Genomic DNA, 23,921 nt, shown 5'->3' on the forward strand with positions numbered 1-23,921 from the left:
GTCAAGCCTTCAAATGATTGCAGCCCCAACCAACCAACCAATCAACCTCTTGATTGAAACCTCATGAAAGGCCCTCAGCCACAACCAAGCTAAGCCGTGAGTTCTTGGCCCACAGAAACTACAAGATAACATGTTTGTTGTCATAAGCTGCTAAGTTTTGGGCAACAGATAACTAATACATTTGGGTTCATATCCAGCCTCCAACATACATAAGTGAGTTTAAACTTCAGTTTTCTAAACTGTGAAATAAGGATAATGGAACACATATCCCAGAGTCAGTGTGAGGATTATGTGAGACAAGATACTAATAAAGCTTCCCCCTGACCTGCCAGGTATTGCTGATGGTCAAAACACCTGTCCACTTATAATCACAGTAAATAATTGTCAAGTGCAGGCAACCATTGGCACCTACTTTGACCCAAAAAGAATGAGTGCAGCTTTGGAAGTATGAACTGAATATTAAAAGTGTCATCATGGCCAGGCACGGTGGCTCACGCCTGTAATTACAGCACTTTGGGAGGCTGAGGCAGGTGGATCACCTGAGGTCTGGAGTTTGAGACCAGCCTGGCCAACATGATGAAACCCCATCTCTACCAAAAATATAAAAAATTAGCCAGGCATGGTGATGGGCACCTGTAATCCCAGCTACTCAGGAGGCTGAGGCAGGAGAATCGCTTGAACCCGGCAGGGAGAGGTTGCAGTGAGCCAAGATCATGCCATAGCAATCCAGCCTGGGCAACAAGAGTGAAACTTCATCTCCAAAAAGAAAAAAAAGTGTCATCATTACCAGGGTCCCCCATTGGCCTCCAGGCTGACTGGAGTTATGGTTAACTGGAATTCTTGGAAAATGTTGTAAAAATAGAGGTTTTCATGATTTTGTGGACTTCAGAGTTACCACCACTATCATGGAAGGAAGTAACATGTTGATTCAAGACCAATATTTCAAAAGGAATACATTTTGAAAGAGTTTTGTATGTAAATTCTCTTGCAGTTTTCTTCCAGTTTAATCTCTTTGCAACCACCATAACAACCAACATCCTGTAACTAGATATGGAGAGCATCTATTTGGGATTTTATCTAGTGGTTTTACCTTCTTGTGTCCTCCTGGGAGCATACCTCTGAGTGCTAGGACTGGAATGTGGGCACACCTGATATCTTGGCTCCAGTCCTCCTGAATGACTGAAAAACACTAACGTTACTTAAATCCTAATAATATAATCTCAGGATTGACACAACTTCACATCTGGCATTTGCACCATGGAGTATGCTTTTAAAGGGGAATATTCAAAGGGAATTGGCAAGAAAATGCAGCTTGATTTCTTTCTCTACAACTGATCTAATCTTCTTCAGCATCCTCCATCCCTCTGGCTAACAAAGGGCTGGAAGTAGGGGAGAGGGAGAAGGATAAACCTTAAACTTTCCAATCAATAGTATTGTGGTCTCTGACAGCTTGATGGTCTCTTCTGAATAGCTCAGTCCCTTTCTGATACAATCTTCGTCTCTCAGATTTCTTCCCGCTACCTCTGCTTCTCTTAGAGATGGTGTCTAACTGTCTGGGGGCTCCTGAGGCCTTGTGCTGAGAAAATAAGGGGACTTCTTCACAGAATGGGCAGCCACACTGTCTGGTCTATTGGAGGGGGTCATGTTTACCTTCTTGGAGTCCAGGGTTCAAGCCATGCACACTCTGGGCCTTTATCCTCATGCCATGCCTTGGTGTGTCCTCTATACTTCCTGAGCTTCTGATCCACTGAACAGCACACACAGCACAGACAGGCCATGGGAGCCCAGGGCATCTCCCCAGGCTTATATATCAGACCTCACTCACAGCCAAAGCTGTACCCTCCTTTCTAGTCTACAGTGGCCTGTCTCTGAGCCAGAGGCTGGGCTATGCCTTCAGAACTAGATCACCCCTCTGACTACACCCGGGGGAATGGTCCACCCCCTTCATCTTTTTAAGTTCTCCAATCTCTGTGAATCTTTCTTCAGCATTGCCAGTTTAGGGGCATGTGACTGGAAGGGCACAAAGACTGGCATTTGATCGCCTTGCTTCCCCTCCATCCTTCTCCTCTCCACCCTTCTCCATGTTGGAAGGGATGAGCTTCAGGTTCTTTTCTCATTGGCAAAGACTTCCCCTATACCAAATCCTCTTCTTCCTGGGCACCAGCCTGATTAAAGAAGAGGAACCCCTTCTATACTACCAAAGAAACTCTATGTGTTGACCCACCAGGCCTGGCTCTCTTAATACACAAACTCTGAAACAACTCAAACTAGAAATTACTGTATTAGTTCGTTTTCATGCTGCTAATAAAGACACACTCGAGACTAGGTCATTTATAAAGGAAAAAGGTTTAATGGATGCACAGTTCCGCATGGCTGGGAAGGCTTCACAATCATGGCAGAAGGCAAGGAGGAGCAAGTCACATCTTACATGGATGGCAGCAGGCAAAGAGGGAGCTTGTGCAGGGGAACTCCTCTCTTTAAAACCATCAGATCTTGTGAGACTTATTCACTGTCATGAGAACAGCATGGAAAGACTTGCCCCCATGATTCAATTACCTCCCACAGGGCCCCTCCCACAACACGTGGGAATTCAAAATGAGATTTGGGTGGGAACGCAGCCAACCCATATCAAAATATTACCCCTATTATACAAATTCTGGAATAAATCATCCATTTGGGAGGCTAAGACTTGCATGTTTCCTGACCTGCAGAGAGCTAGCTGTGCTATGGAAACATGGCTCTGGTAAGACTCACAATGATTTGAATAGCAGTAAGGGGAAAATGTGCAGAAGGCCAGCACATAACTCTCATGTGCCTAACTAGTCTTTGTTTTTAGCACCTCCAAAATAAGAACATGAACATACATGTTCTGATATAAGGGAGTGAAGTTTCAAATAGTGATTTCTTTTTTCTTTCTTTCTTTTTTTCCTTTTTTTTTTTTTTGATAGTCTCACACTGTTGCCAGGCTGGAGTGTTCAATAACCACAATCTTAGCTCACTGCAACCTCCATCTCCTGGGTTCAAGTGATTCTCCTGCCTCAGCATCCTGAGTAGCTGGGATTACAGGCATGTACCACCAACTCCCAGCTAATGTTTTGTATTTTTAGTAGATATGGGATTTCACCACGTTGGCCAGGATGGTCTTGATCTCTTGACATCATGATCTGCCCTCCTCGGCCTCCCAAAGTGCTGGGGTTACAGGCATGAGCCACTGTGCCTGGCATCAAATAGTGATTTCTAATAAGACAGAGTAGCAATCCCCAAAGGCTTCCCAGTGCACACTGTGAACATCCCCCATACCTGCTCACACACACACCTGGCCATAGCCTTCAGAATGGCCAGCATAGCACTTCCATCCTTCCTTTGGCATTAAGCAGTGGCTTTCTACAGGCAGAACAACAACTCTGCATCTCAGCCCAAACATAAAGGGCAGTGTCTCAAAGACAAGAGGGAAGAGACTGTTGTTAATCCCAAATGCCCATGAGCTGTCCTTGCTTATCTCCACTCCCCAATAGCACCTTCATTTCCATGCCATTTGTGACACCAGTCAGACATGCAACTTGGGCAGCAATCAATCCCAGTCTTTCTTGTATGCAATCCAGCAGGTGGCTGGGGGCACAGCCTCCCTCTACACTTTGGAACAGCAATGGGGTATCTTGTTTAGACTGAACGATGGCTGAGTAGCAAGGGATTGTCTTGAATGTCAGCCTCTTGTACCCAGAAACCATCAAACCAAGCCACAATGAAACCAGGTCAGATGCAACACCGAGAACTAAGGCTAGTACCTCGCAACCTCTGAGCCTCTTTCTGGCCTGTGCTTCAGACGGACCCAGGATGCCTGGGTAGCAATGCCCACAAAGAGAACCTTGTTTATTCCAGGAACGTGATGAGAGGGTGACCTCGGATGGCAGCCAAGCAGCTGGAACCCTCCGTATGGCTCATAAGTTTAATTTTCCTGTGGTAGCAGAGGTTCTTTTAGTCAAAGGTAATTAATCTCTTCTTGAAGTGACAGGTGGTTGGAACAATTTCTTTTACTTTCAGCAAACCCACACAAGGTACAACAAGCCTCATGCACAGAAGGAAGGAATTAGTCAAATGCAACAATTGGGACCTGATTTCTCAGCTTCCAAACAGGAATGAGGAAAAGAGACTTGGGCTTTTTTGAAGAATCTCTTTTACACTTCCAGTAAATGTATCTCAAATCAAGTTTATTGTTTTCAGTTGCAAGTGACAGAAAATCCAGTATAAACTCATTGAGACAGTAAAGAAAATTGATTGCCATATAATCAGAGTCTGAAGCCAGCATCAGGCATGGGCTGATCAAGGGTTTGAATTATGTCACCAGCAACTTCTCCATCTCTCTTCGTGTCTTCGTTTTTCTCTCTGTGTGGATTCCTTTCTCACTTGAGCACTTCCCTTGTGGCTGAAAAACGACCACCAGAAGCTCCTGGGGCCATATACTTCTAGGCTGAAATCCAGTGGGCAGGGGGAAATGTGTCCATGTCTTCATCCTGATATTCACTGCAAAATCATGATGTTCTCTCTGATGGAACAAGCATCAGTCAGGAGACATCCATGAGCCAATCATGAAGGCCCAGATAATGCAGCATAGGAATTGGCATTAGGCTGGGTTATATTCTCCATCCTGGCTCACAACGGAGACCAAGGGAGGGACAACCCATAAACTGTTGCCAGGAGACCAGACGGAGGGGTGTGTGGGTGCCGAAGAGGAAAACAACCATTATCCTCTACAATTACTAACATGTAATGAGCTCCAGCTGTGTGCAGAGGGCTTTCCATGCCACCTCTCATTTATGCTTTCAACAGCACTGTCCCTGTTTTATAGATAACACAACCAAGAGTCAACACAACTAAAGAATCTGCCGCCATGTTAGCCAGCTCATGAGTGCCAAAGGCAGGATTGGAAACTTGGATCCTAAGTCTGTGCTTGTCATACTCACAGCCTCCATGCAGGCTTCTTGAGCACAGTCACAGAGACTGCTGGGGAGGCCCTGAGCCATTATCCACCCACAATTCAATCCGCCCGTGGCAACGCCTTCCTCTGACACTGTGATTATATGACAATAAATTTGTGCTTGTTTGTTGAATATGTTTGGTCTGGATTTTCTGTCACTGGAAATGGAAAGAACCTTAATGGACAAAGCAATCACTGTTAGTATAGCCTGTCTATTTTCAGAAAGTGAACTTTTCCTGACTCCCTTAAGAACTCAGCTTCTGCAAAGAGCAAACAGTCCATCTATCCCCGGTATCTCAACGCCACCAGCTGTGGACACATCAGCAAGTTCAAACTCATCTTTAGAAATAATCGTTCCTTTCCCAAGTGAATCACTTCCAGCCCCATCCCCAACTACTTACCACAAATCACAGTCAAGACTGCTGTGGATTTCAGCTGTTTCTCCACTGAATCTGGAAGCTTCTTATCTTATCTGAACCAGATACAGCCCCTTCAGGGAGCCATCAGGCCTCGCAAGGCAGGACATCTGCAAAGAACACCCAATGCTGAGTGCCCCAAAGCATCTGTCTTCATGATGGGCCGACAGAGGGAAATCAATGCAGGAGCCAAGATAAGCTTCCAGGTGAGCAGCGGGAGCGGGTGACAGCTGGCAGTGCTGTTTCAAATGTCCAAAATGTAGGTTGTCAAAGCCAAGGAGAGAGACTCAAGCCCTGAATTCAGCTGTTTCACCTGCGTCTGAAACATGAGAGACCTGTCCTGGAGCTTCTCTTGGCTGTTCTTCCTGTCCCTTCAGAGGTCAAAGCTTCCCCGGATGGCTCCTTCCCCACCTAGCATCCAGCACAGCTGCCCTTTGCAGGTGTTTAGAGGGAGGGCAATGCTTTCCACTTGTTTGTTTTGTGCTCCGATAAACACGTTTCCCCCTTTGAACTCATTATCTGCCCTCACCACCTGACCTCCCTCCACCTCCATTATAGCTTTTATTTTTTGGTTAATGGCTTTAAGCAGGCTAAAAATACCAACATTTTGGTTTCCCCCTTCATCTGATCAGTATCTAAACCAGTGGTTTGCAGCCTTAGTGGCACATGAGATTCACCTGTGAGGTTCGTTTTTAATACAAATGCCTGCCCCACCCCCTTCATCTCTGGCAGGATAAACTTTTTCAACTATGACCAGCTCAGAACACTCTTCTAAATGTGTGAAACAACCCACACCCTCGCTATGTGGGAGGTACTCTGATATTTTCTACACTACTCCCTCTCTCTCTGTTATGCTGATCATGATCTGCTAAGAGCTCATGCAGATTGGAAAAAAAACTTATCTGAGAAATGAATTCCTGTCATTCTCTCTGGATTTCTCTCTATCCCAGTTTCAGTCCCATAATCCTTTCCTTTTTTCTCTCTCTCTCTCTTTTTATTTCCTTGTGCAATTCTGTCTTAGAGACTCTTTTTTTTTTTTTTTTTTTTTTTTTTTGCCGGGCAGAATACAGAAACTGCCTGAAGTCAAAGGTTTTTCCAGACTTTTGTAAAATCCTGAACTGTTTGATGAGGTTATGCTTGATATTTCTGAAAGGGACAGAAAGAATGGCTTTGGGAAGTGACAAGAGGTTTGGGGCTGGTTTCTACCAGACTGGAAACGGGAAAAACCTTGGGGATACTAGAGTAGCTGGGAACTGCGTTCCCTGTGTTAGGCATGTCCTGGGGAGGATTCCTCCTCCCCTGCTCCTCCTCCCGCATGGATAAATATTTTACGCAGTTTCTGGTTACCTTCTAGAAATTAAGACATCAAATCCTTTCTGAATCAAGCGAAAGTCAGCTTCATTCTAAAGATTCATTTTAAATATTGGAAAATTCCTCCAAGAAAGGCACTTTTAGCCACTAAGGAAAACAGTATAATGGTTCATCAAAAAATTAAAAATGGAATTACCATATAATCCACCAATTCCACTTCTGGGTATATGTCCAAGAGCACTAATAGTGAGGTCTCGAGGTGGTATTTGCACACCCATGTTCATTGTGACGTTATTCACAACAGCCAAGAAGTGGAAGCAATCCAGGTGTCCACTGACAGATGAATGGTGAAGCAAAATAAGATATATGCATAGGCCAGGCATGGTGGCTCACACCTGTAATCCCAGCACTTTGGGAGGCTGAGGCAGGCAGATCATGAGGTCAAGAGATGAGACTAGCCTGGCCAACGTGGAGAAACACTGTCTCTACTAAAATACAAAAATTAGCCACGTGTGGTGGCGGGCACCTGTAATTCCAGCTACTCAGTAGGCTGAGGCAAGAGAATTGCTTGGGAGGCGGAGGTTGCAGTGAGCCGAGATCGTGCCATTGCACTCCAGCCTAGGCAGCAAAAGCAAAACTCCATCTCAAAATTTAAAAACAAAAAAAAAAAGGAAAAAAACATCTTGGAGAAGCTGCATATAAATAACCACTTAGTGGTTGGCCAAAAACATAATACCTCCCTCTCTCCTTTAAAAGATGACTACCCAATGCTGTGTCCAGCTTTAAAGTGTAGGATCTGGCCAGGCACAGTGGCTCATACCTATAATCCCAAGCAGAGGTGGGTAGATCACCTGAAATTAGGAGTTTGAGACTAGCCTGGCTAACATGGCGAAACCCCATCTCTAATAAAAACACGAAAATTCACCAGGCATGTGTAGTCCCAGCTACTCGGGAGGCTGAGGCAGGAGAATCACTTGCACCTGAGGGGCAGATGTTGCAGTGAGCCGAGATTGCGCCATGGCACTCCAGCCTGGGCGACAGAGTTAGACTCTGTCTCAAATATAAAAAATAAAATAAAGTCTAGGATATCTGGAAAATGTCCCTTTTAAATCAGGTTTTATCATAATCCTTCTGTTTTCATCATCTTTCTCTGAACACAATTGGAAATTTAACTACCATTTATATATCTTACAGATATTAATAAGAAAAGATACCTCTTAAAATTTTAACAGAAAACAAATAAAAAATACAAGTGAAGGCCATGGCCTTCATTTCTGCCTTTAATCACATGACAAAGCTCATATTTATTACTTTCTCACCTATGCTAATCCTCCCTAATTCCCCTCGCTTGTGTGCCTTAGTTGACCAGGGTTCTTCACCTGGTAAATAAATATAAATATTGCATCCTTCAATGTATTCTCCTTTGCTGATCTGCCTGCAACACCCATTAACTTTTATTCCTGGGTATAGTGGGAGAAACGGTTTTTTTCCATTCGAACTTCACCTGCAGAGCAAAATCCCTAAATCCCTCGTTCCACAGAGCAATCAACATAGGAGACACTAAATTCCCCTCTAATGATGACCAGGGGATAATCTTGGGTTCCAATTTGATGGAATTTGATTGTGATTCTTGGTGGAGGCATTTCTCCCTCAGGAACTAAAGCATATCAATACATGATGGAAGTGAAGGCATATGATGATAGAGGACCCTTGGTGGGGACACCCCTTCTCCACTATATACTGGGTGTTGGTGCAGAACATATTTCACATCCTGCAAGACAGCATCCCAAGGCTATGAGCTATGATCTCCAGCCAGGACTGTCACTCTAGCTGATTTTTCAGTAGACAATTCACATCTTTTTAGAGGTAGCTTCTTGCTGAAAATGGAGCACGATATAAAACCAGTGAGACTCACTGGCGTCAGTCCATGCCCCCTCTCCTTCTTCTGTTGTAATATACTCTTTAAATGGAAGGTGATCTTGTGCAAGATGCTATGTGCTATAAAAGCCATTCACTAAGTTCATAACTGGTGGTCATGGCCAAGGCATGGAGGCAGAGAATAACAAGCCCAAATTGCAAATTGGTGTGTATTCTGGGGAGGTCCCATTGCAGTCCCTTCCACAGTGAAAACTGCCACCACGTGGCTGGCCGATCCCCTTGGAATACAGTGTAGAGCCCAGATATTGGGGCTCCCAGATCTGCCATCTGTGGATCCACTTCTCCATGCCTACAATTTTCCTTCATCTTTTAAATGGGAATGACAATAGAATCTACTAAGGATTAAATGAGTTGAATGAACAAGGCCAGGCACTGGTGGATTTTGACGGCATTGTATACCATTATTATCACCATACCAGACATTTTCTGTGGGTCTCCCACACTTCTGCAGGCCTTCTGAGCAGAGACATTGACAGCTTTTGTACCATACTATATCTCCAAGGCTGCTTGTATCGCAAACAGCCTTAGAAGATATAGCATCTCCCTCCAGGGAAGAGGGGAAGATTTGATCACTGTTCAGGCTAATAAAGAGAATGTTTCCCTCTGAGGCAAAGGGCAAAGCAGGTTTGCTTGTAGCTCATTATAAAACGTTGGAGTTCCTAAGCTTGAGTTCCTTCACTGAGACACAAACCTACTACTATGCAGCATCCACTTGGGACATTTTGCATCACCGCAGGGAACTTGAGGCTAAGGACAGCTGACGCAAGCATGAAGCTCTTCCTGTCTGCTGTGCCTGCTGTGAGTAATAGTCTTTTTTTTCTCTGATCCAGGAGTCTCATGTCTTCTGCCAGCATTCATGAAACTGTGACAGACTAAATAGTTAGCTTGCAAGGAAAGATATCAGCCCTTTCAGAGTTCTTTAGAACCAGAAGCAACAAGTTTGTTGCTATTGCTGGGATATCAGAATCAATAGCAATGACTTCCAGAACAAGCTTGACCCACATTGTTGAACCCATTCACAGGCTCAATGCAGGCCTTCATGGATACCTTATCCAAGACCTATTTGAGAAGTTTTGTTTCCATATATAGCACTTCTAGTTAGGTTTCAGAAAACCTACGTTCATGGCTAAATCAATCAATAACCCCTAACAGCTCAGATTACGTGGTTATCTACCTTCTCTGATTAGATATTCAGCATTTTATAAAAGAATTGTCCATTTCACAAAAGAAGTTTAATTACTTGCTAATTCTCCAACATTTAAGGAGCTCCACTGTGATTTTTCCAATCAGGGCTTATCCAAGGCACTGTAGAGTATCCCAAAATGTCAAATAACAAAGTATTTAATAACTTAACTGTAGCCTGGAACCGCTGGAGAACTGTTAGGGAGATTAATACCTCTCCATCCCAACCCCACCCCCAAGATAGTCACATTCTAATCCCCAGAACCTGTGAATAAGTTAGCTACATGCCAAAGGGGAATTAAGGGAGCAGATGGAATTAAGGTTGCTAATCAGCCGACCTTAAAATAGGAAGATCATCCAGGTGAGCCCAATACAATCACAAGGGTCCTTACATATGGAAGAAGAAGGCAAAAGAAGAGGCAGGGTGATGATGCGATGCGATGCGATGCGATGCGATGCGATGCGATGCGATGTAGATTCAACTGGTTATTGCTGGCTTTGACGGTGGATGGGAGCCACAGACCAAGGAATATGGGAAGTTTCCAGGACTGAAAAAGGGCAAGAAAACAGATTCTCACCTCCTACAGCCCTCAGAAAGGAACATAGCTCTGCCAAGACCTTGATTTTAGCCCTTAGAGACTTAGGTCAGACTTCTGACCTACAGAGCTGTGTGATAACAAATATGTGTTTCTTTAAGCCAATGAGTTTATGGTAATTCGAAACAGCAACTACAGAAAACTAATGCAAGAATTTCTCATGTTCTGTGGTCTATTCAAAGCTGGTAGTAAAGACCAACGAACAGGTCAAGACAGGACAGTCAATGTGGGTGTGATGACGTCTCCAGACCCTCCAAGATTTGCTCCTCCTGTTAGTGGAAACCATCTGAAATGCTTTCCTTCATGTGAAGTCTGGTGAGACTTGATAATTCAGCAACAGCAATATCTATCCCTGAGTTTGGTTTTTGCAATCTCAACCCTGTGGCTTCAAGTGAAATAAGATTCTTTTACTATAGTCAACTGATTTTCCATTACTGGTTGTCAGTTAACATTTGTGTGTATGTTTGTGTGTGTGTGTGTGTAGCCATAGAAGCTACTCCAGCTTAAGCCAAAAAAGGAATCTATTGGAAAAAAAGCTGTGTGGCTGATAGAGTTAAACCATAAGGCATCTGTAGGGACAGGAGCTACTTCCATTCCTTTGAACGACAAATTCCTCCACTTCTTCGCACTCACCTCACAGGCCTATTTTGAGGATCAAATCAGAGGCTGCAGTGGAGAGAAATGTGTCAGAGAGATGGTGAAACCCTGTGCACCAGTGTTTTTCTGGTTACCACCTTCATTCAGACCTTTCATTAAAAGTTATTTCGAGCATTGTGTAAGACAGTGTGGTGATTCCTCAAAGATCTAGAATCACAAATACCATTTGACTCAGCAATCCCATTACTAGGTATATACCGAAAGGATTATAAGTCATTCTACTATAAAGACACATGACATGTACGTTTATTGCAGCACTATTTACAGTAGCAAGGATTTGGAACCAACCCAAATGCCCATCAATGATAGACTGGATAAAGAAAATGTGACACATATACACCATGGAATACTATGCAGCCATAAAAAAGAATGAGTTCATGTCCTTTGCAGGCACATGGATGAAGCTGGAAGCCATCATTCTCAGCAAACACAGGAACAGAAAACCAAACACCACACATTCTCACTTATAAATGGGAATTGAATAATGAGAACACATGGACACAGAGAGGGGAAAATCACACCAGTGCCTTTCAGGGGGTGGGCCAAGGGGAGGGAGAGCATTAGGACAAACACCTAATGCATCCAGGTTTAAAACCTAGATGATGAGTTGATAGGTCCACCATGGCCCATGTATACCTATGTAACAAACCTGCACATTCTGCACACATACCCCAGAACTTAAAGTAAAACTAAAAAAAAAAAAGTTGACATGGGAGTATCCTTGTGGATAGACCTTGGGAATTCAAATGGAGGCTCAGAGCTCACATTTTCCAAGAAGCCCCGCCAAACTCAGATGCCTTCTTTCCTATGCCGGCACCCTCCCCACCGCTACCCCAAACCTCCAAAAGAGCCACACCATGGACTTCCCTAGTGCCCTGGACCTTTGGTCTAGTGATCAGAAAACTATTTATTCCATCCCAGCATTCTTCAAACTGGTAGACTAAGACACAGAGTGGGTTGAGGCCCCAAGGTAAGATTGGCCCCCGAGGCAGCCATCAGTATATTCCAAGGAGGCCACCAAGAGAAGCTGAGGCAGGATAGACATGAATGAGAAACACCAGATTTGCTACCTTATCACAACTCCCTCCAACACACCGCTCAGCCAGCTGTTGAGGATTTCAATAAGCCTGCTCTGCACTGAGCTCTGCAGGCATTATCTCATCTAAGGCCGTAACAACTCTTTGAGGTACTAGGTCCACATCAGAGACAATAACCAGTTTCTGGGAGAAGGCACTTCCCCAAGCACACACTACTTGCAAATGTCAGAGCTGGAATTTGAACCCTCACCATGCTAGACCTGAGGGTACAGGACACCTCACCCACCAGGGCACTATTTCTTTGCACAGTTCCCCCGCCAGCCTGTAGCTTTCGCTAATGCCCTCCTCTCTCCTGGGATGGAGCACTCCCAGCCCAGGTGTCAGTACCCCTAGGCGAGGCAATTGCAGCTGTTGTTAATTAGCAGGTATTTAACATCAGGGAGTCACTAATGCACCTGAAGTAGCTTGACAGCAAATAAAGTACTGAAACCCTGGCAGGACCAGCCTCCCCATGAGGCTGAAACATCCTTGCCTGCCGTCTCACTGATCTCATAGCAGGCCAGGGCTTTCTTATCTTTGCCCTTTCTATCCACTGAGATATGCAGGGAAAAGGAGAAAAAAAAAAATGCCTATCTCTGGCCAGGCGAGGTAGCTCACACCTGTAATCCCAGTACTTTGTGGGGGCCAAGGCAGGTAGATTACAAGGTCAGGAGTTCGAGACCAGCCTGACCAAGATGGTGAAACGCTGTCTACTAAAAATACAAAAAAAAAAAAAAAAAAGCCAGGTGTGGTGACGGGCACCTGTAATCCCAGCTACTCTGGAGGCTGAGGCAGAGAACTGCTTGAATCCAGGAGATGGAGGTTGCAGTGAGCCAAGATCGCACCACTGCACTCCAGTCTGGGCGACAGAGTGAGACTCCATCTCAAAAAAAAAAAAGAAGTCCATCTCTCTCTGTCCTCTGTCCTCTGATATTCATCTTCTTTGCCTGAGGCAGGTCTGCAAAGTCAAGGGCTAATTCTACAGGGGATAAATCCTTACATGTGAATTGGCCCCAGCTTTAGGCTGAGCCACGACCCTGGCACCACAAAACTCAATTTGTGCCTCCCAATATTCACATAACAAGGACAGGACTATCTTTTCCCTATTTTCACTGCCCTCCCTTTGGTGGGCTAGTTCAGTGGTGTAAGAGGCAGCTGAAAGGCACAAGAGGAGCTTTCCTGAGATCAAAGCTCCCACCTGCAGGTAACCCCAGCCCAAGAGAACCTTGCCTTCCCTCCTGACTCCTCTGGCCTTCATAACCCTCTTCTCTGAATGCCAGGGTACCATGCCCAGTGGCAACCAAGGAGTATCAGACAGCTCCTGGTTACCTCATCTCCCACAGAAAGTGTGCAGATTCTCCCCAACACACAAAAAGAAAGTGAAGGAATTTTCTCTGACGTTTCTGAGTGCCTAAACCCTCTAAGGTCTTCTTCATCATCTGGGGAACTCTAGAGATTTGACATCCCATTAAAAATATATCTTGAGGCTGGGCACAGAGGCTCATGCCTGTAATCCTAGCACTTTGGGAGGCTGAAGTGGGCAGATCACTCGAGGTCAGGAGTTCAAAACCAGCCTGGCCAATATGGTGAAAACCCATCTCTACCAAAAATACAAAAACAGCCAAGTGTGGTGGCACACACCGTGATCCCAGCTACTTGGGATTGGGAGGCTGAGGCAGGAGAATTGCTTGAACCTGGGAGGCAGAGGTTGCCGTGAGCCAAGATTGCACCACTGTACTTCAGCCTGGGTGACAAGAGAGAAACTCCGTTTCAACAACAACAAAAAAAGGTGAATATGGTCAATTGTATGTTTTGCATATTTGAGCACAACTAAAAACACATTTCCTGCATAAATTTTATGAAGAGCCACAGCTATCAAGTGGCAGGGACGAGCACAGAAACCCTGAGATTGGTGAATCATTTTTGGATTGGCAGAGGAGACCAGAGCAATGGGAGAACACCAGGTCAGGAGTCAGGTCCTGGGCAGTGGTCCAAGCCCCGCCAGCTGGCCCACATACCATCCTGGGCCTGTCTTTTTTATTCACTGGTTTTTCTGGGCTCTAAAACCAAATCAACAAATGCCTTCAGATTCTCTGATTCTGAGTGTGTCTCTGTGGTCACAGAACACCATTAAAGATGCCAAGAGCAGGCTCACACAGGGAAGTGTAAACTCTCTCATTCCTGGCCCAGCATCAGATAGAGAGAACGAGCTACTAATTCAGACAGAGGTGCCAGGTGCCAAGAGGCACCCTTGGTACTCCCCGCCTGCAGAGACAATAATGGTTTATGACTCTGAACTCACCGGAAGGTTAGCTGGGTCAAAGCAGCAACTTGAGCGTTTGTTTAGATGTCTGTCCAAGAATCTCTCAACTTGCTGCTGGAAGATAATGAGTTCTGAGCCACGCAAGAGTCAAGCGCTCTGTGAATTTGACACAATCTGCTCTTTGATGAGAAATCCATGCATATTAATCACTAAAAAGCGGGGGGGAAATGAAAAGCACCATCGTTCGCTTGGAAAATGTTTACTGAGCACTACTGTGTGCTAGACACTGTTCTGGGCACTGGATATAAGAAACAAGGGTAAACGGAAGAGATACGTCTCTGCCCTCAAAGAGTTTTGCATTTTAATGGTGGATTCCCCAAGCATGGATGGAAGAGTCAGGGAGGAAAATAACACAAGGGAAGGGGGTCAAGAGTATTGGGAGTGCCGCTCAGAAAAGGCTCACGCCTGAAATCCCAGCACTTTGGGAGGCCGAGGTGGGCAGATCAAGACCAGGAGTTCAAGACCAGCCTGGCCAACATGGTGAAACTCTATCTCACCTAAAAATACAAAAATTAGCTGGACATGATGGTAGGTACCTGTAATCCCAGCACAATGGGAAGCCAAGGCTGGTGGATCACTTGAGGCCAGGACTTCGAGACCAGCCTTGATCACATGGCAAAATCCTATCTCTGCTAAAAATACAAAAATTAGCCAGGAGTGGTGGTATGTGCCTGTAATCCCAGCTACTTGGGAAGCTGAGGCAGGAGAATCACTTAAATCCTGGAGGTGGAGGTTGCAGTGGGCCAAGACTGCACCACTGCACACTACTCTGAGCTACAGAGTGAGACTCCATCTCAGACCAAAAAAAAAAAAAAAAGGCAATCAGGAAGGTCTCTTTGACTGCATGCTGATGCTCATCGCAGTGCTCATTATAGTAGCAAAGACCTAGAATCAACCCAGGTGCCCATTGAAGTGGACTGGATATAGAAAATGAGGTACATATACACCATGGAATGCTACACAGCCATGAAAAAGAATGAAATCATGTCCTTTGCAGCAACATGGATGCAGCTGAAGGCTGTTATCCTAAGTGAATTAACACAGAAACACAAAACCAAATACCGCAAATTCTCACTTACGACTGGGAGCTAAACACTGAGTACACATGACATAAAGGTGGGAACAGCAGAAAGAAGAGACTCCAAAAGAGGAGAGGAAGGTAAGGGAAGGAGGCAGGGCTAAAAAAATTCCTGCTGGAGACTATGTTCACTATTTGGGTGACAGGATCAACACAAGCCAAAACCTCGGTATCACACAATATACCCTATGACAAACATGCACATGTATCCCCTGAATCCAAAATACTACCTTTTCTAAAAAAAAAAAAAAAAAAAATTTTGAAGCTACGCATCTACCAAAAAAGTTCTCTTGAGTAAGTGCTGTGAGCCAAAGTCTGAATGACAGGCAGGAGCAACCATGCACACAGCTGCAGAAGGAGCCTGTGGGGCAGAGGAAGATCAAAGGCATGAACCCCAAGATGGAATCCAGCCTGAATCAGCATCTTCCCCCAACGGCAATGAGCAGAAGTCTCCAAGGTATGCCAAAGGCCTTGAGCTGAGTGGGGTGACTTGGCAGAAGCAGAAGAGAACCCTTTACCATTACTGGTCTCCAGAGAAAGCTGTGGTCTGGATAATCCCCGAACACAAATGACCCCAACTACAGAGAAGAAAGAAAGAACTGGGGTGTGCCCCAGCAGGATTTCCCTGGGACGCAGCGGATAACACAAGCTTCCAGCTCAGCGTGATGGTCAACCAGGCATTCACTGGACACAGGAGCCACCAAGGCATTTGCCAGAACAAACAAGTTTTCTGGGTGAGGAACACTTTGGTCATGGGTCAGGCAACTAGGCGTTGGGCTGTCCTCCAGGTAAAAAAAGTATCTGTGAGAGGCACACTACAGACAGCCATGCCCAGCTCCCCTTCACTTCCCCTTAGGGCAGGATTGCCAGTGGCTCTGGTATTGGGATCCCAATTTAGCTGGGGGCTCAGGAGACACAGTCAGGGATTTAGGAATGACCTGTGCCGTCACCTCCCAAGGCCATACCTACCTCCCTGCTCACTGCTCTGGGACCTCAACAGCTTACTCTTTCCATGCACCAAGCTTATTCCCACTGCAAGGCCTTTGAGCAAGGGGTTCTCTGCCTGGAGTGCTCTCTCTTGCCCTCCTTCCACAGCCAAAACCCTCTGGTCATTCGGGCAAAGACTCAAATGGCTCCTCTTCAGGAGAGACCTCCCCCGCCCCACCCCACTCCACCTGACGGTTGCTCTTGGTGCAATACCTTACTCTGCTTTCTTCAGGGCACTTCCTCCATGAGATTGTCTGACTACAACATTTGTTACAGTTCGCATCCCAAGGGGACAGTGGAATCTACTGACGTGGGGCCTTGACAGGGACAGCACCTCCATGAGTATGCACAAACCTTAAAGCACAGCCGGCATGTTGGTTGACACTCAGGAAAGAGCCGACAGCTGGAAGGTTAAGACTGGAGGAGAGGGAGGAAGAAAAGGGGAAGAGGGGAGAAGAGAGAGGGAAGGATGGGATAGAGGACAGAAAGGAGGGAAGAGAGGAAAGAGGGAAAGAGAGAGAGAGATTTGGCCCCTGCACTTAAGGGTGACACAGACTATGATGGGAACAGATATGCAAACAAATAATCACAGTGAGGTACATGTGCTAGCTAACGCACAAACGGTAGAGAGGGCAGAATGCTTATGTATGAAGCAAGTCAGGGAGTACTTCAGAGAGGTGGTGTCACAAGAGTTGGTTCTGAAGGATGAATAGGAGTTTCTTGGGATGTCATGTCTAGGGAGAGTCAATTACACTTGGAAAAGCCAAAGGGAGTGAAACAACACGAGGTTATCAGGCAAGTACATGCGATATTGTCATAGAACAGGCAACTGGGGATGACTGCTGGAGAATGTACTGCGAAAAGCAGCAGGGCCATGTCTGAAAGGCCTTGAGTGCCAGGCCCAGGGCCTAGGACTTGATGCCATAGGTAACCAGGGAGCAACTGAAGTGTGTTACGCAAGCGAGAGACATGTGGCCAGATGTGAGTGGCAAGATTGCTGCAGGGCAGTGTGAAGGATTGTCTAGTAGAGTGACTATGACCTAATAGGGAGACTATTAGGCCATGCAAGGGTCAAGGTAAGACATGATGTCTTTGCTAGTGATAGTGGATAGAAAAGCGGGTGGGGAAATTCCAGAGATGTTTTAGGGGCAAAGGGGCAGGGCTTGGTGATTGAATAGGGGATGAGGGGGAAGGGAGACAGAGAAAAAAGCCTCTGTTTCTGGCTTAGGGGCCAGCGAGGTCACGACTGAGCTGAGAGCCCAAGACAGGAGCAGGTGAAGGTGAAGGTGATGAGCTCATCATGGACGTGCAGGTTTGAGGGTCTGTGGCAGGTACTGGGGAAAAGTGTCAGGAATGGGTGGCTACACAGGGACATGGGAGGAAAGGGCCCCAGCACGCTGCCCAGGCTTCTGAACAGGGAGGGCTGACCTAAAAGATTTTGCCTGAAAACCAAGAGAACGTGCTGAAAAGGCAATGACCTTGTCTCTTCCTGCTTCCACGGGAGAGTCACAGGTTGCTTGACCTTCTGTCTCTCTCTCTTTCTTGTCAAAAGATTCCATAACCTTTTATCTGCAGGGCTGAGGGAGGGTGAGTCCCATTATCTGCCTGTAGAAAGATTCTGGTATGTGACCCCATTCCACCTTCTGTGGGTAGACCTGCGTCCTCCTTCCCTTTACAAATGGAGCATTTCTCAGAATACAATGCTCAGGGCGTGGGAGACAATCGCAAGGCCTCGTCTGCTTCCCTCTTCCTCAACCAGAATCCTCCTTCCTCCTGCTACTAGATATGGGGGGTTCTGGTGCCAATGTCTCATGACACAGGCCAGCCACGGACAACAAGTATTTTCGGATTCCTTCCTGTCTTCAAATTCTGTGTCCTGGGCATGCACTGAGCTTCTGACCAGCCCTGCCTAAGGCTTCAATTCCCTGAGAAAAAAGAACTGTCAGAATGCCAGCCTTCCTTCCTTTCTCCACTCCAGACACCCACACTCCACTCCCACCCTTACACTCACTGGGACTGCCACACAACTCTAACCTTTCTCTGCTTAAATTCTGCCCAATGTCAAGAGCCCTCAGCAGTGCCACTGCCTCCAGGAAGCCTTCCACAATGCCCCAGGGTTTGCAACTCAGTCATACCCTGGCCTTGTGATTCTGTGGATGTTCCTCTTGTCTCCCTTCCACCCCTAGAGCCCTGAAACTTTGTCTGGTTCATCAGCATAAGGCTGGGACTGCCACACCAACCCCAGTACAATGCTCACAGCAGCCTTTCCTAAAGAGCCAACTGCTGATTGGCCAAATCAGAGACAGCAGTGGGATCCATGAGCCCTGCTGGTTCCCTCATACATTTAACGGGTCTTATAAATCACATAAAATTTTATAATTCCTATAAATTATGTTTTTATGAAGCATGTAAATCACCTGTAAGATACCACCAGTGGATATAGGTAATACCCAGAGAGATCTTGGTTTTTCTAAAAGAGATGAGATCCCCTCTGTTGGAAACAGATGCTCGGTGCCACAAAGAAAAAATAGCACTGAGACAAAGGATCTCTCAGCAAAGCAATTTTTACTTCCTGCACTGCAGGAAGGGTGCCCTCGCTAGCCATCTTGCCACAAGAGTACAATGAACAAAGGAAAAGCAGACATATTTATCCCTTATGCATTTGGGGTTGTCCTTACTGCTGTGTCTGATCCCCACTAGTTGGAGCCAGACCTTACAATCTAAGCTAAAACCTGATTGTCTAATAACTTAAAACTTTTCTAAACAGGCAAAAGCAATGGAAAAGTCCAAACAAGGAAGGGGCATAGGCTGCGAGCTGGGACATGCCTGTGAGCACGTCCAGCACAGATATCTTGGTTAAAGTACAAGGACATAGATTGTACTATGCGCCCATAACCATACCTAACAGCTACATAGGATAAGGCTTAACAAAGACTTATTAGCAAATTTATTATTTAACAAGAAAGGAAATTTTGAAGAGGAACTTTTACTTCCCATACCCTCCCTCATGGGTTCAGCATCCCTCACCCTGGCTGGGCACCAGCACACTCCTATTCAGGTGAAGAAAAAGGAGGCATTTACAATCAAGGATTGAAATTGTAGTAGAACAACATGCGTTAAAATGGCAGGTCTGCCTCAAACTAGCTGAGACTTTGAGCAGGACACACAAGAACTCCCGAACCCTCGGCTTCATCTTCTACAAAGTGAAGAAAGCGACACCTAACTCAGGGATCTGCCATAAAGATGGACAGTCTTGTCAATAATGAAGTGCTATATGCATTTTATGATCATGATTTCATTGGTTCCCAACTCTCTCGGGAGGTGGCACAGGAGTTTGGGCTTATGTCCCAGCACAGTGATATCGCTCAGTGACTTTGAGCGAGACCCAATCCTGGAGAACAAGTAAATGTTGAGGGAAAAACATGAATGGATTTGCGAGCAGGCCACGTCCTGGCTGTGGAGCTTGGGCAGCTTTCCTTACCTTTCCAAGACTCTGTGCCACCCACTATAAAGTGAGGATAAACAAGGGGAGCTGAAACTCCCTAAATAAGATGTAGCAGTGCAGGAAAGTACCCAGCACATTCTTCACTTGCAGACCATTTCTTCTTTTCTTCCAACTCCAGGTTTGCATTTCTATTAGTAAACTAAACAGATTGGATCAGCTGGTCCTGCAAATGGGGCCCTCTCCAGGATGTGAGTTCAAATTAGGTAACATGTGAGAATGGCTTTTAGGTAGGAAGTGCTGCGTGTAGATATGAGAAGAATTATTCCAATTATTCTGACCAATTGTTTCCACTTTGCCAGTAGGTGAAGGGGATGACTCACGTAAAGAAAGGGAGAGGCCAGGCGAGGTGTCTCACACCTCTAATTCCAGCGTTTTGGGAGACCGAGGTGGGAGAATCACTTGAGCCCAGGAGTTCAAGACCAGTTTGAGCAACATACGGTTACCCCATCTCTACAAAAAAAATAAACAAATTATCCAGGCATGGTGGCATGTGCCTGAGGTGGGAGGATCACTTGAGCCTGGAAGGTCAAGGCTGTAGAAAGTGGTGAGGGCGATTGTGCCACTGCACCCCAGCCTGGGCAACAGAGTAAGACTCTGTCTCAAAGCAAAAAAAAAGGGGGGGGGGTTGAGATGAGTATAAAAACCTGGTGGATACCACTTTAACAAAGACGAACTGACTTTACGTGTCTCCTGATAGGCTTTACTGAGGATACAGCATCAGTTCTGCAGGATTCTTGCAAAAAGGCAATCCTCAGTGTAATCGTGAACAAACATCAGACAAATGCCAGTGAGGAGACAGTCTGTAAAACAGCCAGCCAGTATTCTTCAAAAGTTTCCAAGCCATAAAAGATAGACAGAGGACTGTCCCAGACTGAAGGAAACAAAAAACTTTGACAACTAAACACAATGTGGACAACTGGCAAAACGTGAACAAACCATGTAGAGTAGTTAGATTATCATATAAATGCTAAGTTCCTGGTTGTGATCATGATACTGTGAGTATGGAAGACAATATAATTTGGGGGAGCTGGGTAAAGGTACAAAGGGACTCAGTACTATTTTGGAAACTTTGTTGTAAATCTAAAATTATTTTCAAATTTTAAAAATATTTTTAATTTTAAAAAAGAGGAGATTGATTCAAGCAAAGGAGATTGACTCACACCTCCCAGTGTCAGGAGTCAACATACCCAGGACCCTCTCCTCCACAACTCTATGAGACTCTGCGGTCATGGGGTGGGCTTAGGGAGAAGGGAGAGTCCTGCTTTCTTCCTAAATCAGGAGCTAAACTCTCTTAAGTCCCAAGGCCGCACTAGCCTTAGGTAAGTCTCCCCCAGAGACACTGACAGAAGCAGAAAACAGAAAATCAGGTCTAGTGGGGGTGTCTTTCCAACTCTCCCACTAGCACCTGTGGGACTCCAGGTTAGAGGAAGAGCCAACCAGGAGAAGCTCTCTGGTCCCAGGACCTGGACCCCAGCATCTCTGCCTGCATGGAAGGATCGCCTTAGGACATTCCTGCTTTCTCCTTGTAACCCCAGCCCCTGCACCCTTGGGTTCAGTGCACTCAACCTGCATTCTCTATATTTTCCACTTGGTACAATAGCAAGGACCTTATTGAACCAGCAAAAAATCTCTTGGACTCTTGCAAAATTGTAGTCAACCTTTTAGTATCTTTTCTCCGAGAAAATTCATACTTGCAAAAAAAAAAAAAAAAAAAAGCCAATGTATTCACCTTTCAAAAGTAATTCTGTACCTTACCCATCACAATGAAATGCATACATCATTAAGAAAAGCTGGTGTGTTTATGCCTACAAAGGAGCTCGGATTCTTAAAGACGCAAAAAAGAAAGGAAACCTCATGCGAAAATATCTCTTCTCCAGCCAACCCTGCAACAGTGATTTTTACCCCAGGACTCAGGACCCATGACCACAGGATCTCAGGACCTCAGAACACAGGACCCTTAGGATGCAGAACTTCAGAACCTCAGGACCCAGGACCTCAGGGTCTCAGAATCTCAGGACCTCAGGACCCATAGGACTCAGGATTTCAGGACCTCAGGATTTCAGAACCCAGGACTTCAGGACCCAGTACCTCAGGACCAAGTACCTCAAGACCTCAGAATCTCAGGGCCCAGGACCTCAGGACCTCAAGACCTTAGGATCTCAGGACCAGGTACCTCAGGAGATCAGGACTTAGGATTTGAGAACCTCAGCACCCAGGACCTCAAGATCTCAGAATCTCAGGACCCAGGACCCTCAGGACCTCAGGACCCAGGTTCCAGGACCCTCAGGAACTCAGAACCTCAGAATCTCAGGATCCAGAATCTCAGAACCTCAGGACCTAGAACCTCAAGATCTCAGGACCTTAGAAACTCAGGAATTCAAGAACTCAGGATCTCAGGAGCCAGAAACTTCAGGACCTCAGGATCTGAGGACTCCCAGGCCTAATAAAAGCTGAGCCACATCAAAGTCTGAGTCAAAGAAAATGTGCACCTGTATATACACTTATCAAAATATCTTCCCATCTTTTAAACCAAGTGGTATAGTTAATGCAAACTTTGCCATTAAATAACATGACTTCATATATACAGAGCTCTTCATTGCCCAATCTACTTTCCTGCCATTGTCCACCCTCATAAACCCTGCAAAGAGGAGAGCAACAGTGAGGCAGGCTGATCAGAATAAATTCTTCTCATTGCACAATGATGCAGGGCCACTAAACAGACAAACAACCGCTTGTCTTTATTTAACATTTGGATATTTTGTTTATCCTGGATTTGTTTGTGTTCATTTTGATTTTTTAAATACTGCATTAAAATATTATTTACCTTGATAATTGAGTTTTCAGGTGGTGGGCCCTTAAATTGAGTGCAGTATGTGAGTACCTCACTAGTCTTATTCTACCCCCACCCTAGCTAGCTCCCCATTCCCTTCCCACGCTCTTGTTCCCCTCTGCTGCCAGCTGCTCTATCTTCTTCCAGATGATGGATTTCTCCAGTGGTTGGAGAGAGAAAAGGCTCTCCCAGCAGCTGTCTGAAGGATTTCTCTGTCACTTACCTCCTCAGACTCTGAACAGGACTCTTCCAAGGAGATCTACAGGCTTCAGTGCTCTTCAATTCAACTCCAGGTTCCTGTGAGAAAAGATATTACATCATCTTCATTCACCACTAGCAATCTTCATCTGGAGCTGCCATGTTCTTAAGGGAAGACTACATTTCATCCTTCCTAGAGAGGTCTCTGGTCCTGTTCTCTGGGTTAAAGGTACAGAAAACCTGTTCATTTATTCTAGCCACCTTATCATGGAGATAGGAAAACTGGGACCTAGCAAGGGAAAGGGGCTTATCTGATGTCAAAGAGGGTAATCAGAGGTGAAGCCAGGGCTCCTGAACCTGAACAGGACAGGACAGACATTGTCAGCTACAGGCTCCACACACTAGTGGAGCAACAGGTGAGAAAGGAGCACCCTTAGCCCCACCACCTCACCCCAAAACTGGTCTCATTTTTCACTGGAGAAAACTCACACAGAATTGAAACCCTGAGCATCTGCTTACAGAGACCTGAATTTTAATCCTGGTTATATCACTTAATATCATGCAGTTTTCAGCAAGTGGATAAACCTCTGAGTTTCAGACACTGCATCTGTAAAATAATTTTGGTGTTCTGAAGACAGCAAAGACCAGTGGTTAAGCCCAATGTAGAAAGTAAAAAGTTCCTCTTCAAAGTTTCCCTTCTTGTTAAAGAATAATCATAATAAATGTTAGAAATAATAGTTTGTTTTAAAGACTTTCTTCAGAGCCTTCTTGCTTTTTGCTATTAACTCTTCATTAAGCCCCATCCTCTGTAGCTGTTAGACATGCTCACAGGCACGTAGTACCTTCTAT

The 23,921-nt window shown here is 45.5% G+C and overlaps 1 long non-coding RNA gene across 1 annotated transcript in view; it reads right to left on the minus strand.

The window, feature by feature from the left end:
* Positions 1-23,529, minus strand: part of LOC116553057 — a 39,961-nt gene extending 16,432 nt beyond the window's left edge. Inside the window, exons 1-2 of the long non-coding RNA XR_004269614.1 lie at positions 23,098-23,529; positions 14,454-14,623 (exon numbers count right to left, since the gene is read on the minus strand). This is a non-coding gene — a long non-coding RNA (uncharacterized LOC116553057). The remainder of the gene's footprint in view (positions 1-14,453; positions 14,624-23,097) is intronic.
* Between the last annotated feature and the right edge of the window lie 392 nt (positions 23,530-23,921).

Source organism: Sapajus apella, unplaced genomic scaffold (genome assembly GCF_009761245.1).
Source record: "Sapajus apella isolate SASKATOON/1434 unplaced genomic scaffold, GSC_monkey_1.0 scaffold12, whole genome shotgun sequence".
Taxonomy (NCBI): Eukaryota; Metazoa; Chordata; class Mammalia; order Primates; family Cebidae; genus Sapajus; species Sapajus apella.